The sequence below is a fragment of the Spinacia oleracea genome, chromosome 5 (genome assembly GCF_020520425.1).
Source record: "Spinacia oleracea cultivar Varoflay chromosome 5, BTI_SOV_V1, whole genome shotgun sequence".
In the NCBI taxonomy this organism is placed as follows: Eukaryota; Viridiplantae; Streptophyta; class Magnoliopsida; order Caryophyllales; family Amaranthaceae; genus Spinacia; species Spinacia oleracea.
This window is the reverse complement of record NC_079491.1, coordinates 35,285,868-35,306,360: the sequence shown is the minus strand read 5'-3', so window position 1 is coordinate 35,306,360 and position 20,493 is coordinate 35,285,868.

The following is a 20,493-nucleotide window of genomic DNA, read 5'->3' as shown; positions in this document are numbered from 1 at the left end:
GAAAGAGACGTACCCAGGTATTTTCAGCGCCCAGGCCTGGGCGCCGAAGATTTCGGCGCCCAGAGCCAGGCGTTGAAAATAGGGTCTGGGCAGTTTTGTTTAGTCAGATTCGGATTCCTAAAATCCGTAGAGTTTGAGATTAATTCGAGTCTTTTAGCGCGTATCAATTTTATGACGGAATGCGTCTGGGCCCGTTACGAACTCTAGGCTCGCTAGGATTTTAATTAATACGTAACTCTTATTTCCGAATCCTATTAGGAATAGGATTCTCGCGGTTTTCTATCTCATTTAGGATTTATGTTGGAATGCAACACCTAATTCTGACAGGTTTCTATCCTTTATGATTTGCCACTTTTAGAAGCTACCTTTTACGGCATTTACTATTTTTAGCAGGTTTCCATAAATAGCAGGTTTCGGGTGAAACGAAATGGGGAATCGAGATTCGTTTATTTTATAGGAGATGCGTTGTCAAGTGGAGTTTTTATGTTTTCATCATCGAACCTTTTCCTTGCGGGAACGGGGACAAAAGTAGGTTTCTACAGTTAGCCCCCACTTTGACTGAGTCTTGGAGTAAGACGATGGTCAAAGTATTAGACGGAGTGCGTCACACAAGCCATGGTGTATGTGACCTGTTTTGCGAGGGTCTCACGAGCCCCCGAGTGATAACATTTGACTTAAGGGTCATCACTTGAAGTGTCGACATATCCTTCACGTGTCATTGGGATTTGTCAACTGATAGTATAGAAACTTCATCACTTTGTCATTGGAAGAATCTAAAGGTGCGTAGAAACTCCCTCACTTTGTCATTGGGAGTAGCTACAGGTGTTTTTCGAAATTAAAGCTGTAAAGTGTAATTGGGCCTGGCCAAGCCCAATCATGAGGTAAAACGTTTTTAAAGATTCTCATTTTCAGGGCTAGCTAAACGAGAAAACCCCCTTGGTTTTATAGGACGCAAAACGAAGGAAAATCCAGCACATCGTTCTTTTTTGGAAAAACGGAAAACCAATCCTTTAATTTTTGGAAAAAAGGGAAAACCAATCCTTTAATTTTTGGAAAAAGGGAAAATCGATCCTTTAATTTTTGGAAAAAGGGAAAATCGAACCTTTAATTTTTGGAAAAAGGGAAAACCGATAAAAGTTATCGCTGCAGCGACTAAGGACCTGCGCGGTTAGTGACGCAGACCCCGCCCGCTGAAGGTGGGCGAGCCTGTCCGCTGAGGGTGGACGCCCCGTCCGATAGAAGTGGACGAATCTGTTTTGATGTTTTGAAAATAAGGACCTACGCGGTTTGTGACGTAGACCCCGCCGGCTGAAGATGGCGAACCTGTACGCTGAGGGTGGACGCCCCGTCCGATAGAAGTGGACGATTCTGTTTTGAAATTTATTTTGTTTTTTTGAAAATAAGGACCTACGTGGTTTGCGCCGTAGACCCCGCCGGCTGAAGATGGCGAGCCTATTTTAAATTTGAAGATTTTATTTCGTTCGAAAACTGAGGACCTGCGCGGCTTAGTGACGCAGACCCCGCCCGCTGAGGGTGGGTGAGCCCATTTTGAATTTCTTATTTTGCCTATGTAGAAGGGCTTTTGTGATTACAACCTGTTGGTGGGTCGTAATATTTCCTGATTAGATGTGTCCTATAAGTGGGTCCACACTGTGTATATTTTTGTTTAACAATTTTTTTTTTTTTGAGATATCCAAACATGATATGGTGTATGGCGCAGTCTGGGAATGTGATTTTGATCGCGCGCTCCTCGTTGGAGTTTATTTTTTCGCGAGCCCCCAAGCGTTGGGGCTCGTCGGTTGTTTTTTTGCATCTTGTAACTATGTTTGGGGTCACGCTCGTATGTGCGAACGACCTCCTATAGTAGCGTGCTATTTTAGCGAAGCCGTGGAGTGCGACTTTAGTTTTCAGGCGACATCCGGTTTTGGCTTGGCCCGGATTATCCCTTTGACAGACAGACTCTTTCTATTTGGAAAACCAATGACTTGACGACACATATTTTTGGTGTTTCGAAGAATGACCATGATATTTAACTTGCTTTTTTTTTTGAAAAGTGTACATGAGCGTTTTCTCAGACGAGTCTAAGTTTCGACCAAGTTTTAATGGTATTATTTTTTGCTTATTTGGGAGCTAAAGGTTCTTTGGGCTTGATCCTTCTTGCAATAGGGCCTCGTGTTTTAGCAACACGGTCTTAAGTATTTTCCTATTCCGTGTTTTGTGAAATCTGGGCCTTGGGCTGCATTTTCAGCGCCCAAGTTCAGGCGTCAAACATTTCGGCGCCCAGGCGTGGGCGCTGAAAGTCCTTTCCTGGTAATATTTGACTTTCGGATTTCCTAACACGTTTCCGAATGGGATCAGGATGTCATGGGGTGCGTTCAGCTATATATAGGGGCCAGATACGTCCTTATTTTCCATCACTCTCAAATTCTTTCTGTCTTTTTGCTGTGCTCTAATTATTTATGCTTTTGCCATGTCGATCCCTACTTTCTCACTCCAACGGACTATTAGGCGTTGGCTACGAGCCCTTACTCCCACAGAAAAAGCTTTGTTAAAAGAATACCACTTAGAGGCACTTTTAGGCTTACAACAAATTAATATTGATTATAACTTTCTGCATGCTGCCCTAAGCTTTTGGGACTCTGATCATCATGTTTTTTCCTTTCGGGGCAATGAAATATGTTCTTTGCCCGATGAATTTGCTGCGATCCTTGGTTATCCTACTAATGCTACTCCTGTTACCCCTGGCACTGTTAAAGAGGGTAAAACAACCATAAGGGCTTTCCTAGGGCTAGATGATAACATGTTTGCTGAAATTGTCGTAGATGATAAGGTTAACTTGGCGAAACTTGTAAAACATCACTTTAGGCCTAGTAAGAATATGACCGAACAAAAATTGAACATTCGAGCCCTTGTATTTTGCTTGTTGAATCATTATTTGCTGTCGAATAATAATGGTGAGTTCGGTGACATAAGGCTGATCCCTTTGATTAGCCAGATGGAAAGTTGCTATTCTATTATGCCGTTGGTTGTTGCTGAGACTTTGCTGAGTGCGGATGAACTGAAGAAGGATGCCAAATCTTATTTTAAGGGGAGCCCCCTGTTGCTGCAGGTAATCGATCTTTTCCTTGCGCATTTTTTTGCATATATTTCTTTTTGCCTGGGGCTGAGTTTTAGCGCCCGGGGCTGGGCGCTGGAATATTCGGCGCCTGGTCCTGGGCGTTGAAACTGCGCCACAGGAACCCTTTTTTCTTTCTTTTCATTCTTTTGATTCGATCGTACCTGTTTTTGCAGATTTGGCTTGCGGAACGGCTTAGACTTTTGGAAGCTCCTGCTGATCCTAAACATTATCGCCCTATAGCTTTGGGTAACCGAAAATACTTGCACCAAGGCCAGGACGAGGCCGAATGGACCTCCTTTTTTACTTATGGCATTTATTCTATTAAGTGGGTGGTACCATGGTGGGGTTTGACTACTATGACAGGGGGGTCTGATGTATCGGTTTATGTTTCTTTGTTGGGGCTATCTCGTCCCATTTATATTTTCCCTTACCGAGTCATGCGTCAATATGGTTTAAGGCAGACTATCCCCTTTTCTGATACGGTACCACCTAAGGTAGCGGCCTTTTCACAAACACGGGTCTTAGCGTGGGCTAGGTATTATGATGGTCTCCCGCGTTGGGCCGTAGCTACAAATGGCTTTGTGGGTCTTTCTGAAAACTATAAGTTGTGGATGAGTTCCGATGACAAAGATGTGAGGACCGAGGCTCGAAATGGGGAGCCGGCTGAGCTTTTGATACATCGTATTCGTGTTAAGTATGAGGGTCCTGATTCTGCCAGACCTCGTACCTATAGTATTAAGACTGTGAAAGCTCGTCCTGATCGAAAACGAAAGGAAGTTCCTCCCCGTTCCAGTTTCAGGCCTAAAAAGATGCCTAACATGAAGGGGCCTTCTGTTGTTAAAACAAATGCAAGCTCTCGCGGAGATCGTCGCCGGAACAATGTATGGGTTAGGAAGGTTCAGCCGCCTGTAGAAACAGTGGCTAGTCTAGTTGATGATAATAATCCTTCTCCCACCATTGTTTGTGCCCTTGAGGCTGAGCGGGCTATAACTGAGAATGTTTCTGAAGCCTTGGCATCTTTGGAAGTTAGTGTCCAGGAGCCGGTTCTTATGGAGATTGATATTGGGGCAGCGCAGAAGACTATGGGAGTTGATCCTGCGAACATTGCTCTCTACAAGACTTTATTTGATGATCCGGAAGAACTAGAGTAGTGTAGTTCTTGCTAGGGTGTAGGTACCCTTTATTTATTTCAGTTGTGTTTGTTTTTTATTCCTAGCACTTTGTTTTCCTTCTTATTATATTTTAATAAAGGCGTATTTTTAGTTTTCATTTAATTTTGTTTCTCCTCTTTTATATGTCTAACACTTTTTTACACAAAGAATATATACCTTTTTTATTTGGACCGAATCCTTGGTAAGGATTGCCTACGTATCTTGTCAGAATCAGGTCACGCGTAGTTCTAGCTTTAGAATAAGTTCTAGTATGCCGGATTTCGGTAGATATGTCCCGAAGTGGAAACATATTACTTAATTGGTCAAATGAGTGAAGTATTTATCATTATTTTCATCTGCCGGTTTTTTTTGCCATAGGTTGCGTAAAATTCGACTAATTTGTATAGCTATATTCTTGGTAAACCTATTTGGATACGTACTGTACCCCCCAAGTGTTCGTTATTTTTCCGTTGTGTGCGGATAAAATGACGAGCACTTTCAAAAAGAAAACTTTTGGCAGGCAGAGAGTTTCAACGCCCAGGCTGGGGCGTCAGAAATTTCGGCGCCCAGCCCTGGGCGCTTAAAATGACTTGGGCGGTCAATTTTGACGCTTTGCTTTACATGTTCTTGCGTTTATTTCTATTTCGTTTTTTGTGCCTTGATATTTTGCTTTGTAGTTAAAGTTAATTTTGAGGCTATTTTGGAGGCTTTTTTGACTGTTAGCGTGAAACGCATTTTTGTCCAGATTAGTTTTTTTTCTATTGGTGACTCAAAACAGTTTTGAAAATGGAGTTAGGGTGCGGAACTTATGAAGATCTTTGTGTAGGCTTTGGAGGTAGGTTGGTAGTGAAGGGTATGATGGAATCTATGTTTTATGAATCTGTTTTTTTGGTAACATTTGCATTGTTTTTAAATTTTTGATTTCCTTTGATTTTAGGTTGCATGGATTGGTTCTGACACTGGTTGGCTTTTTAGGTTTTGGGGATATGAATGGGATAGTGTGGTTTATTTTGTGGGTTTCGGGAATTGATTCTCATGGCATTATTTCAAAACCGAGTGGGCTTTGTTTGTTGGGCCTAGGATGGGCCGCCTCTTTATTTTTGTATTTTGCAAGTACATTTGGTGTTTATTTAGTGTTAGAATAAAATTTTTAGGAGAAAACTTTATTGATTCGGAAAGTAAGGAAAACACACTGAAATAAAACTGACCCATATTCTAAAGGGCTTTAGGACCATCTAAAGTCTCTATTATTTTTTTCTATCAATCTAAAGAACTACTAGGCGCTTTTTACTAATGGTGCTCTATGTGGCTCAAGCCTGGGGTTTAGTCTCATAAAACTTCGATCCTTCACCGGTACTCATCTTGAATTCCATTCCTTTTGCGTTGACCCACTGATATGTCTTCACCCATCCGTTCTCGACCTCTTCTAGTGTTGATGCAGGAGATATTAACCGGGTTGGATCGAAACCTTCATCTTGTAAAGCTAGGGTAGTCATCACAGTCTCGTCCTCCATAGGCCTCGATTCGTTAAACAATGTCCACAGAGCCTGGTTGTCCAATATTTCAGCTGTTTTAGTCTTGGTGAGGTGGGGTGCCTCATCCAAGGTGTGGCAGTCATGGAAAATTTCAAATCCGGGTTTTAGCAAGCCATCCTGAACGAAGGGTTCAGGGAAATCACAGCATGGGTGTTCTTCTCCTTCCCGAATGAACATCCCGTTAAGGGTCCTTTGATATGGGGGAAGGAGGGTAGTTTGTTTGGTTTTGTTAAGGCGTAGCCTAGATAGGCGGTCAGCAATATCTTCCTCCGTTGGTTCATAACCTAAGCCAAAGGGAGTAGATTTGTCGGGAAAAGGATGGAATGTGCATTCCTTCTTCCTTATGCCCAATGGGGTTCCTGGGAAATAACCTTGATCCAACAGCATTCCTTCTTCCTTATGCCCAATGGGGTTCCTGGAAAATAGCCTTGAGCTAACAGCATTCTAGGGATGACTCGGGATGCATGCGGGTCTAGGAATGCTGGATCCAAATCTTCGATGAACTGGATTGTTTCCTCCATTTGAAACCCATAAAGGTCGTCTGCAGCTTCAGCCGTTCCAACCATAGTACAACTGACGTCGAGAGGAGGGGCGCGGATTTCTAGTATTACCCCGTTATGGTTAAGTTTAACCATTTGGTGCAAGGTAGAAGCCACACCTCCTAAGTCATGGAGCCAAGGTCGCCCCAAGAGGAGGTTGAAAGTGGGCTTGATGTCAATTATTTGAAACTCCGTGGTGCGTGCCACAGGCCCAGTTTGTATGGTAAGGTTAATTTTTCCCAATACAGGTCTTCGGGAGTTATCATAAGCTCGTACCCCTTGTGAGGAGGTTTGGAAGTCATTGCTTCCTAGCTCCAAGCAATGGGCGGTTCGCAATGGGCAGACATTAACCGCCGAACCATTATCTACGAGCGCTAGGGGGATGTTTTTTCCTTTGCATCCAACCACTAGGTAAAGGGCTTTATTGTGAGCACCCCCCTCTTTGGGTAAGTCTTTGTCAGTGAAAACTATGGCCTTTTCCCCGGCATCTCTCGTGACATGGCTAACCAATGAGTCAGGTGTGATATCTGTAGGTACTGAGATGAGGTCGAGTGAGCGAATAAGCTTTTCGCGATGTTCCTTTGAAGTATACATAAGATCCCAGATGGTAATCTCAGCCTTGGTTCTTTTTAGTTGTTTCAGGAGAGGATTTTCAATGACTTCTGCGACGGTGGCGTGCCGTCCGTTCTCAGGAGTTTGCCTAACCGGGATGTCGTCCATAGGAGGTGGGCGAATATCCGGTTGGTATATCCTTCCAGATCGGGTGAGGTTGTCGACCTCGGGCTCCTGAGGGGTGGTGTCGATGAGAGCATACCCGGGCCAAGTTTCAGTGAAGACGTCCTGGCCCGAGACTTGAGATAGGTAAATATCTTCAGCATCATCGTTCCACACACCGCACACTTCCCTCTCGATTCGATCCATAGGGACCACAGCGAGTGGTGCACCTTGAGGTGTAATATACACCGTGGGGTCGAAATTCTCTGGTTGGTCGAGAGAGATATGACAAGAACCGAGTGGGCTCTTCTTGTTGTTGGGTTTGCCAACGTTAGGGAGAGGTATTACTTCATCCTCTATCATGTCCTGGATCGTATGTTTTAGAGTCCAGCAGTTTTCAGTGTCATGCCCATTTCCTTGATGGAATTTGCAGTAAGTACCTTCGACCCAATATTGGTTTTTGACAGGAGGGTCACGGGTGGGGCCTATAGGTCTCAACTTTCCTTGACTGGTTAGTCTTTCAAAGGCTTGTACCAAAGTTGACCCGAGTGGGGCAAACTTTCGGTCTCGGACCCATCTTACAGGGTTTCTTCGGGCGGGAGCCTCTTCTACATCATGGACTTCTTGGGCTTGGGATGTGTTACCCCGATTATAGGTGTTGGTCTTATATGTGGGTTTTCTCTGTATGGTTTTAGCGAGGTCGTCCTCGATCTTTATTCCCACATCATAAACTCTTTTGAAAGTGTCGAGTCCCAGGTACCTAAGGTGTTGTTTGTAAGCCGGGTCCAGGTTGTCAATGAATTTTTGGACCAATTCTGTTTCGGGAGGCCTATTGATTAGCTGGGCCGCCTGGTCCCTCCATCTAGCAAAGTAGGTTGTGAAACCCTCATTTTTCTTTTGGAAGAGAACTTCCAGCTCGCGCATGGTGACTTGGAAATCCATGTTCGACGAGTATTGCTTGATGAAGACATTGACAAAGTCTTCCCAAGTGGGGAAGAGCTTAGGGTCCTGGTGATAGTACCATTTGAGCGGCACAGGTTCCAAGGACAAAGGAAAGGTAGGTAAGTACATGGACTTGTCCACGCCTTTCAAGTTCATGGTATTCACAAAGCTCAGTAGATGATCACGGGGGTTGTCCGAGGCCTTGAACTTTGGTAAGTCAGATGAACTGAACTTTCCTGGTAATTTGCCAGGAAAAGGTTCAGGCTCGAGGGAGAAGTATTTGCTCCCCATGGTTTGCTGTAGGACCATTTTTTCAATCCTCTTCTCGTTTTCGAGGTCATTTTTGGCTTGCGCAGCCGCTAAGGCTTCGTTTTCCATTTTCAGTTGGCCCATAAGTTGGGTCATTTGGACCATCTGGTCTCGCAAATCTTCGATGGACATGTTTGGAGGTGCGAATCGAGGTTGGGGAAGCGGAGATCCTTGAAATGAGGGACGACGGACGGAGCTTGGAGTTACTAAACCTGGTGTTGGCGATGTATCTTCGAGACGCACTAGCCGTTGATTCCCTGATCGGCACCAAGTGGCAGGACCAGTCCTAGGCATAAGATAAGCTAAAGTTTAGGTCCCCAAAGTTTCAAGCATTACTTAGTCTAGACTTTGACTCTCTAAATTGGGTTTTTTTTTCGCTCTTTCTTCTGTCGGTACACTTTTTTTGGTTTTTTTTTGATTTTGGTCATTCTTCGGATTTTCGAAACACCTGCCCGTGTGACATTCATAGTTGTTAGCATGTTCGGTTTTGGTGCCGGGCATTGCCGTCGTAGGAGGCCTAACAACTATACAAAGAGTTATTAATTTTTCGCGAGTCGCTTTTGAAATCGAGTGCTTTTCTTACGCCCTCGTAGCAATTCTTTTTTATGAACATTTTTGCTACGTACTTTCCTTTCGCTCGGGCACCGAGGCTGCTGCACCTGACCAGAAGGCCAAGCAGCAACTTCAGCGCCCAGCTAGGGGCGTGACAAATTCTGGCGCCCAGCCAGGGGCGTTGAAAATGCGTCCCTGGCTGGTTCTCGTTTTCTGTCTTGTTTATGCGACTTCGATTTGCGTGCTTGCCTAATAACGTCCTTTACGCATAACAGCGTTTGTGGGATTCGTTACAGGCCATCCCGAGCGTCGCTTATTTTGTGGCGATCATTCGGGTTTGCGGAACACGTGTTTTGATATAAGTCTTTGGTAAATTAGTCTATGAATGTTTGGGCAGTTTTTAAGGTCGTTGGTTTTCTAGGATAGTTTGTCACACACAATCACATATTTCGCTACACATAACTACATTACAAACATGGATTTGAAAATTAAATATGCCACGTAGTTTATGATATGCTTCTATGGGTAGTTTATTTGCGCCTGGCTTGGTACCGCTTCTATCGTAGATCCAACACATGCCCCGGTCGAGGTAGTGTCTTCAACAGACGAATTTCGCTCAAGAGGCCAACCCGCAAGTGCAAGCCAAGGGGGCATGCAGGCGAGAGGGACCTAATGGGCGAGCGATTGGGTTCGGGATAGGTGTACTACCTGCACAAGTACCGAGTGGAAAACATGTGCGGCGTATGCACCCCCCTATTGGCGAAAAAAGGTATCCTTAGTCCCGACTCCCGAGGGAGCCGAGATTCGTTATGATGTTCTGCCCGTTCACATTAATATGCTGATTTTCAGGTCGTCCCAACTTGATGGGGAAATAAACGCGGGGTAGGATCGTTTCACCCTTCGTCTATTTTGATTACCTACAAGCACGAGTATTCCTTCACTATCCCCAGTGGAGTCGCCACTGTGAGGGGGTCGAAAAAGCGCGAGGCTAATGCGTGACCTTGTCCCTCGTGGGTGTGACGATTCTTTTTATTCAATCAAGTGTAATTGGATTTCCTGTGAGTATACACCCAATTGACTAGTAATATAGGAGTCGCCATTCAGTTTTTAACGACAATGAGAAAAACTGACAAAACCCGGTTATCGTGACATAAAGGGAGTGCAATTATGTTTGACCACGACGGCCGTAGGTTCCCTTGTGATCCCTGGTGTGGGGATCTCTCAATATACACCCGCAAGGTAGAGATTGAGGGTTCGGGGGACTGTAACTACCGAGAGGAGTACTTCGCTCGTCGATAACTCCAGAGGCAGGATATCCTTACTAGCTCAGCATAAATAATTGAAGGGACATGCGTTAACTATTAAACTAATCTGAATTGATTTTAGCAATATGCAACATATAATACTAATTCGATCGTGATTATCTGATTTAAGTAGTATTAAGGGACCTAGCATGATAATCCGATTTCCCCAAAAATATTATATTTGTTAGGCGTGATAGAACAATCAGATTAGGTTAGTTTAACAGTTCATAAAAAGGGCGAGGAAAGCAGTTAAATCATCGAAAAGGGACACATTACGACGCACCCTTGAGAGGTGCGTCACGGTTCTCAGAAAACTAACCACTTTGACTTTGCTATTTCTCCTTTTTATTTAACGAATCTCAATTATGGGACAGGATACGTTCTGTTCGATTTATGGATCGATTGCGACAGAACGCGTGAACAGTTTCGCAGCGAGAGGCTTAGGCTAAGGGTTGGAGTCAATACTCAGAATATAATTGTGTGTTGTTGTGTCCTTTCACGTCGAAACTAGGGGCCTATTTATAGGGAAGAGTTCGTGGAAAGATAGAATTGCAGAGTTCTAATCCACAAAGAATTAGGAAAAGAGACGTACCCAGGTATTTTCAGCGCCCAGGCCTGGGCGCCGAAGATTTTGGCGCCCAGACCCAGGCGTTGAAAATAGGGTCTGGGCAGTTTTGTTTAGTCAGATTCGGATTCCTAAAATCCGTAGAGTTTGAGATTAATTCGAGTCTTTTAGCGCGTATCAATTTTATGACGGAATGCGTCTGGGCCCGTTACGAACTCTAGGCTCGCTAGGATTTTAATTAATACGTAACTCTTATTTCCGAATCCTATTAGGAATAGGATTCTCGCGGTTTTCTATCTCATTTAGGATTTATGTTGGAATGCAACACCTAATTCTGACAGGTTTCTATCTTTTATGATTTGCCACTTTTAGAAGCTACCTTTTACGGCAGTTACTATTTTTAGCAGGTTTCCATAAATAGCTGGTTTCGGGTGAAACGAAATGGGGAATCGAGATTCGTTTATTTTATAGGAGATGCGTTGTCAAGTGGAGTTTTTATGTTTTCATCATCGAACCTTTCCCTTGCGGGAACGGGGACAAAAGTAGGTGTCTACAGTTATTATCACAATACAGGGCTATTGGTCCTTTAATGGAGGGGACTACACCAAGTTCACCTATGAACTTCCTTAGCCATATAGCTTCCTTTGCTGCTTCATGTGCAGCAATGTACTCCGCTTCAGTTGTAGAATCCGCAATGGTGCTTTGCTTAGCACTTTTCCAGCTTACTGCACCTCCGTTGAGGCAGAAGACAAACCCAGACTGTGATCTGAAATCATCTTTGTCGGTTTGGAAACTTGCGTCCGTATAGCCTTTAAAAGTTAATTCATCATCTCCACCATAGACCAGGAAGTCATCTTTGTGCCTTTTCAGGTACTTCAGAATGTTCTTGGCAGCAGTCCAATGTGCCTCTCCTTGGTCTGACTGGTATCTGCTCGTAGCACTGAGTGCGTACGCAACATCCGGGCGTGTACATATCATAGCATACATAATTGAACCAATCAATGATGCATACGGAATCCCATTCATTCGTCTACGCTCATCAAGTGTTTTTGGGCACTGAGTCTTGCTTAGAGTTATTCCATGAGACATGGGTAGGTAGCCTCTCTTGGAGTCTGCCATCTTGAACCTATCAAGCACCTTATTGATATAAGTGCTTTGACTAATTCCAATCATCTTTTTAGATCTATCTCTGTAAATCTTGATGCCCAATATGTACTGTGCTTCTCCTAGATCCTTCATCGAAAAGCATTTCCCAAGCCAAATCTTGACAGAGTTCAACATAGGAATGTCATTTCCGATAAGTAATATGTCATCGACATATAATACTAGGAAAGCAATTTTGCTCCCACTGACCTTCTTGTATACACAAGATTCGTCTGCGTTCTTGATGAAACCAAAGTCACTGACTGCTTCATCAAAACGTATATTCCAGCTCCTGGATGCCTGCTTCAATCCGTAGATTGATTTCTTTAGCTTGCATACCTTTTTAGCATTCTTTGGATCCTCAAAACCCTCAGGCTGTGTCATAAACACAGTTTATGTTAAAACGCCGTTTAAGAAAGCGGTTTTGACATCCATCTGCCATATTTCGTAATCGTAATATGCAGCGATTGCTAACATTATCCGAATAGACTTTAGCATTGCAACTGGTGAAAAGGTTTCATCGTAATCCACACCGTGGACTTGCCTGTAACCTTTTGCAACCAATCTAGCTTTGAAAACTTCAAGTTTCCCATCCTTGTCCTTTTTCAGTTTGAAAACCCATTTGCTTCCAATGGCTTGGTAGCCATCTGGCAAATCGACCAAATCCCATACTTGGTTTTCAGACATGGAGTCTAATTCAAATTGCATGGCTTCTTGCCATTGCTTGGAGCTAGGGCTCGTCATAGCTTGTTTGTAAGTCGCAGGTTCATCACTTTCAAGTAATAGAACGTCATAGCTCTCGTTCGTCAAAATACCTAAGTACCTTTCCGGTTGAGATCTATATCTCTGCGATCTACGCGGGGTTACATTTCTAGATTGACCATGATCCTCACCAGATTCTTCTAAAGATCTTTGAGTTTCATCTTGAATGTCATCTTGAGAATTCTCTAGAGTTTGTTGTTCGACTCGAATTTCTTCGAGGTCTACTTTTCTCCCACTTGTCATTTTGGAAATGTGATCTTTCTCCAAAAAGACACCATCTCGAGCAACAAACACCTTGTTCTCAGATGTATTGTAGAAGTAATACCCCTTTGTTTCCTTTGGATAGCCCAAAAGGATACATTTGTCAGATTTTGGATGAAGTTTGTCTGAAATTAATCGTTTGACGCATACTTCACATCCCCAAATCTTAAGAAAAGACACTTTTGGAGGTTTTCCAAACCATAACTCATATGGAGTCTTTTCGACAGCTTTAGACGGAGCTCTATTTATAGTGAGTGCAGCTGTATTTAGTGCATGTCCCCAAAATTCTATTGGAAGTTCGGCCTGACCCATCATTGACCTAACCATGTCTAGCAAGGTTCTGTTCCTCTGTTTCGACACACCGTTCCATTGTGGTGTTCCAAGAGGAGTCAATTCTGATAGAATTCCACATTCTTTCAGATGGTCATCAAATTCATAGCTCAGATATTCACCGCCTCTATCAGACCGCAGTGCCTTAATCTTCTTGCCTAATTGATTCTCTACTTCACTCTGAAATTCCTTGAATTTATCAAAGGATTCAGACTTATGCTTCATTAGGTAGACATAACCATATCTACTGAAGTCATCAGTGAAAGTGATAAAGTAGCTGAAACCACCTCTAGCATTTGTACTCATTGGTCCACATACATCTGTATGGATTAAGCCCAATAGTTCAGTTGCTCTTTCTCCAACTTTAGAGAAAGGTTGCTTTGTCATTTTTCCAAGTAAACATGATTCGCACTTACCATAATCCTCTAAGTCAAATGGTTCTAGAATTCCTTCCTTTTGAAGTCTTTCCATGCGTTTCAAGTTAATATGGCCTAATCGACAATGCTACAGATAGGTGAGATCTGAATCATCCTTTTTGGCCTTTTTGGTATTTATGTTATAAACTTGTTTGTCGTGATCTAATAAATAAAGTCCATTGACTAATCTAGAAGATCCATAAAACATCTCTTTAAAATAAAACGAACAATTATTGTCTTTTATTAAAAAGGAAAATCCCTTAGCATCTAAGCAAGAAACTAAAATGATGTTTTTAGTAAGACTTGGAACATGGAAACACTCTTCCAGTTCCAAAACTAGCCCAGAGGGCAACGACATATAATAAGTTCCTACAGCTAATGCAGCAATCCTTGCTCCATTTCCCACTCGTAGGTCGACTTCACCCTTGCTTAACTTTCTACTTCTTCTTAGTCCCTGAGAATTGGAACATAAGTGTGAGCCACAACCTGTATCTAATACCCAAGAAGTTGAATTAACAAGTGTACAGTCTATAACGAAAATACCTGAAGATGGAACGACTGTTCCGTTCTTCTGATCTTCCTTTAGCTTTGGACATTCTCTTTTGTAATGGCCTATTCTATCACAATAAAGACAGCTTGATGTGGACTTGTCCTGCTTTGATTTAGCATTGCCCTTGGACTTTCCACTTTTCTTGAACGGTCTCCCTTTAGCCTTGAGTAAATCTTTGGCTTCGCAGTCCAGTATTATCTCAGCCTTTCTGACAAGGTGAACAAATTCTGCAACTGTTTCTTCTCTTGGTTCACTTAGGTATAGTTGCTTGAAGCGACCAAACCCACTGTGAAGTGAATTGAGCAAGATAGAGACTGCCATCCTTTCGCTTATTGGTGTTCCTAGCAGACTTAGGCGATCAAAATATGAAAGCATAAGATCTACATGGAACCTTAGTGGGGCGCCTACCCTTTGTTTAGTGCGAAGGAGATGAACATGTGTTTCTTGGACTTCCATCCTATAACACCTGTTGGGAGAACTAACCTTTAGACCAGACATTGATTCGATCAACTCATGGACGTTCAGGTCCCTGTCCTTCGTGCTTCCACGACAGATATCCCTCAGATTCTTGATGAGCGTAACAGGTTCATAAGCTACAAACCTTCTAGCCCATTCATCAGGGATATTGTTCAGCATGAGACTCATAACCTTTTTGAGATCCGCATCCCAGGCGGAAAATCTTTCAAGGGTCATGTCTCTGGCATAGTAGCTTGGCATGGGATGTAATAGTACATACTCAAGTCCATTGAGTCTGACTATTTCAACTAGCTTAGCTTCCCATTCAAGAAAATTTGTTAGGTTCAGCTTGACCATAAGCTCAGAACCCATGATGATGTTTTGATTGTTGTTTGCCATAGTTAAAACTACAATTGAAAAAGAATAAACAAATAAATAATCATTCACAGTTTCTCTTAATAAACTTAAATTCTAGCACACATGCATAATTCAATGTTCATTAAGCATTTTATTCAAGTTATGTGTTCCGGCAGGTGTGAATAAAATGATTCCAAGATCCTAATATCCATTGAAGAATTAAGCACATTATGTATTTAGACTTAATTCTAAAATCTTTTAGGTAAGCAAAAGCCTTTTGCTAATAGTCTAGAAACTATTCTTGGTTGATAGGCACGTCTAAGAAATTATTAGGTAAACCTATCGATTTTGCCACGACATAAAAGGACTCCTTACTTATATCGTTGAGTTTCACCAAAACTAACATGTACTCACAATTATTTGTGTACCTTACCCCTTTAGTATCGATAAGTAACACCTCGCTATGGCGGAAAACTATTACTAAGATCGATGAAGAAAGGATATCCAAGTAAGTGTTATTTTGGCATGGCACCTTTTAACTCAATTTTTAAGTTTGGAACTTAAGGCTCTTACTATGTGGTTAGATTTTAAGTGAACTAAAATCTTTAATCATGCAACATAATCAAGCTTTGATCTCATGCATATTTAAGACATATTTAAAAGCAATAAATAACTTAAAACATGCATAAGATAAATGTGATCTAGTATGGCCCGACTTCATCTTGAAGCTTCAACTTCAAAGTCCGTCTTGAAAATCTCCGTGGGAGGCGCCATTTTCTTCAAATAGGATAAGCTATAATTAAACTAATTACAACTATTTGATGGTACGCAGACCATATTTGAATTGAAAAACAATTTTGGTACTTTAGACCAATTACATTCAAATTAATGGCACGCAGACCATATTTTCTATCCTATTTGGGCCATACTAGTCACTTCATAACCTGCAAAACAGTACATATACAATATAAACCATTCACCCATTCATTATCATGAATGGCCCACATAATTGGTTAGTAAAACACGTTATGCATCACATAAATATTTGCAGCAATTAATCAAGGGCACCAATAATCTACCAATTATTCAGTCCTTATTAATTCTAATCAAGTTGTTTAACCTTAAGGGATTTGTAGACCTAATCAAGAGTTTATGACTAAAAATGCTCTCACTTAAACCAATAAATTCATATGCGCATTCAAATTCTAGCAATTAATCGATTTTCTTGTGGAAATAGGTGACTTCATCCACGCGCATTCAAATTTCGTCTCCAAAATCGTACAATTGAAGGTGAACTTACGAACCATAGCGTTTTTGTTCCTGTTTTGGTAAATTTTGAATTTTGGGCTTCCTTGATGGTCAGTTCGTAAAAACCCGAGATGTTGCAATAATATAGTTTTTTTTTATGTTGTGGGATGTTGGTTATTGTGGTCTTGTTGAAAATTTAGAAAGAAAAAAAACCTTGAATTTGAAGAAGATCCAGATCCAACAGGCAATTGCTTTACCCCAACCATGGCAATTGCTGATTATTTTTGATGAACTTCGAATGGAGAGGTATAAGGGATCGACAATGGTGGAGAAGAGGTGGAAGAGAAATAAAGGAGAGGAGTTCGGAGATGAAGCAGAAAATCGCAGAGGAGAGAGGAACGAAAATTAAAATAGCAATTAAAGAAAATAAAGGAAAAAAAAATTATAAGTGTTATATGCCACGTAAGGGTGAATACCACCTATAGCAGGTCAATAACTTGTTAGGCTTAATAATAGTAGTTGAGTCATAAAGGTTGGATTATTTAGAAATATCGCATAGGTAGGCTTAATTAAAGAAAATCGGGCAAAGGTTGGATTAATAATTACAAATTTTCCTTCAAATTAATGGTACGCAGACCATATTTTCTATCTTATTTGGGCCATACTAGTCACTTCATAACCTGCAAAACAGTACATATACAATATATACCATTCACCCATTCATTATCATGAATGGCCCACATAGCTGATTAGTAAAACACGTTATGCATCACATAAATATTTGCAGCAATTAATCAAGGGCACCAATAATCTACCAATTATTCAGTCCTTATTAATTCTAATCAAGTTGTTTAACCTTAAGGGATTTGTAGACCTAATCAAGAGTTTATGACTAAAAATGCTCCCACTTAAACCAATAAATTTATATGCTTTACTAATTTTAAACGTAAAACTGTATTTCTAGTCTAACCGGAAACATACAAATTTAATTAAAATTTAAAGCTCATATAAATTTATAATCGAATTCATTAATTTAATTTATTTCAGTTGAATTAAACGAATTTAAATTAATTCAAGATTTAACTTTAGTAAAATAATTATTATAATTAAAATTTATAATAATTATAATATTCAAAATTAAATCCAAGAAAAAAATTTAAATTTCGAATTTTAAAATTAATTAAAATCATTTCCGAACTGAAAATTAAAATTAAAATCAAAGCGTACCAATCGTCGCGAGACGAGGCACTTGGGCTTGCGCCCAAGCCCCATCAAGCTACGAGGCTCGCGCCCCGTTCGATTGATCGTAGCACAAAGCACACACAGCGACACGCCACGGCTGGCCACGCTGCGCGCAGCCTTGTGCTGTGTCGCGTGTTGCTGCGCAGGCCAGTGCGCGCCGAGCGAGGGATCGCTCCCTGCTCGCGCGTTCTGCTTGTTGGCTGGGCGAGCTAGGCGCGCTGTGGCGCCGGCAGCATCGCTGCCCACACGCGTCTTGCTCGTCGCTCGTGCATTGCATCGTCGCCCTTGCCCATCGCATAGCACACACGCACACACGCATAGGCTGCGTTGCCTCGTGCGCGCGCCATGCGCTATGTTGCTCGCTTCATTCGTACCGCACGGGCGACGAGCTCCCTTGCTCGTCGTCGCGTGCCCGCACTATACAACACCCCTTGAGGGTAACACGTAGCTTCCATTGCTTTGTGCGTGCAACATTAATGAGCGTTTTCATAAAAATTTAAAAAATTTAATTCCAAATTAATGACAAATTAATAAAACATATTAATTTCATAATTTTAGGGCGAAAAATCGAAAATTTATTAATCAATTAATTTCCGATTAACATGGATTCAAATCTAGGGCATAAAAATTAAAAATTTAACATAAATTAACAATTTTTATGGTGGATTTTAATCATAGATACCTAATTAAACTATTAATTAATTATGAAAATCAAATTAATTCTAAATTATTCGAATTTCAACAAATTAATCATAATTACGAATTAGGTTGTATAATTAACAAGGCTAGGCATTCAAACTTGTTAAACATATACTGTAGGTCAATAAAAAATTCAAGATTTATCAACAAGAATCGCAAATATTTAATTTAACATCTTAAATTTACAAACTTTTGCGTTCGAAAAACTAAAACCTCCGAAAAGTCATAGTTAGGCTTCGAATTTGGGAATTATGAGTTCGGCCGAAAAAAACTACTTTTGTCAAAATTTTAGAATGCCTTTTACATGCGGAATTGACACAAAAATCACTCGATTTGGATGAGTAACGAAGAAACTGCCGAAAAACTGCGTACATATAATTAAATAAACGCAATTTGCAATTAATTAACAATTACGAAAATTATTCACCCCTTTTAATTCCTTGCAAATTTGTGAAATTTAACCATGTTATGCAATTTAGATTATGAAAATAATAAGAGGCTCGTGATACCACTGTTAGGTTATGATTCATATGACAAAACATAAATCATGCGAAAAACCATAAAGCCAGGAAAGCATATTATTTACACATAAGCATTTAGCATAGTTTAGATGCATACACTTTGTTGCGTGCCCTCCCTAGCTGCGCCCGAACCGAACAAGAACAAGTCTTTAGGACTCCAAGTGTCGTCCCTCCGTAGATAGTCCACAGTACGTCTGGATCCCCCTCAAGTTTGACCAACTAGGATCGCCCTTAAGGTTACTAGGAATTTTCGGCTATTGTGTAGCAAGTGTATGGCTGAATTTTTCGTACGATACGCTTCCGATTAAATTCCCGGTTCCGGAATTCATTTCCGATACGAACAATATTTAATATTTCCGATTCCAGAATTAATTTCCGTTTCGAACAAATATTTAATATTTCCGTTTCCGGAATTATTTTCCGATTCCGATAATATTTCCGATTGTGACAATATTTCCGTTTCCGGCAATATTTCCATTTCCGATAATATTTTCCGATACGTACCATGTTTCCGTTTCCGGCAATATCTACGACTTGGATAATATTTATATTTCCGATACGATCCATATTTCCGTTTCTGGTAATATCATCGTTTCCGGAGTATTCATTTCTTGCTTGTGACGATCTCAGCTCCCACTGAAACCAAGATCCGTCGATTCCGAATATCCATAGATGGAGTATTTAATGCCATTAAATACTTGATCCGTTTACGTACTATTTGTGTGACCCTACGGGTTCAGCCAAGAGTAAGCTGTGGATTAATTCCACTTGAACTTAAGCGGCCTCTAGCTAGGCATTCAGCTCACTTGATCTCACTGAATTATTAACTTGTTAATTAATACTGAACCGCATTTATTAGACTTAACATTGAATGCATACTTGGACCAAGGGCACTATTTCCTTCAAATGCTTATGGTTATCCACCTCCAAAGATCTGCCATTTTTTCCGTAAAGTTTCACTACCGCTCAGTACATATGCCACCTCGAAACACATGTTTTAGGATAGAGTTGCATTAACATGTACTTTGGATGAAATTCAATTCATGGGACTTATCTTACAAAATTAGATATTACCATATTTTTCATTTTACTACTTCATACCGGATTAGCCATAAAGTTATATAGGACTATAGGAGTATTAGATTTAGTCTTTAAATTTATACCTTGTTGCAGCGAGGAATGAGTTCTTGCAATGCCTTCATCTTCTCATTAATCTTGTCACGGCGCCTCTGCAGTCCAACACTTGAACTATCAGAAAGGGAACTTGAAGAATACAATACAAAACACTTACAGAAAGATAAGCGTTTCATATCCAATCATCTAAACTGACAGAAAAAAAACACTCACATATCTCTAAGCACATCAGTGTCCAGAAGCATATAGAAATTTGCACAACACAGAAAATCATTCAGTTGCAATCAAAATTCGAATTATTCGGTCATATATATCCCATAGATTAGACAACACCTTAAAAACATAATGTCCCCCAAATCCAAGCAACAAAAAATCCACATATTATTCACACACACATACAATTCCACAGCATCATAAACAGTAACCAGTGTTCTCCCAATTTCCTCACTAAATTCCTCCACACCCAAATTCCAACACATCAAAAGCATCAATAGTGCCAACATTACTAACTCACATTGGAGAAGAATATGACCACACACAAAGTATTTAAGGTGATAATTAAAACTCACTTTTAAAATAGAATTTGATCACATAATTACAATAGAGTTTTATCCTAAAATTAACTAGTAGATGAATTAACTTATC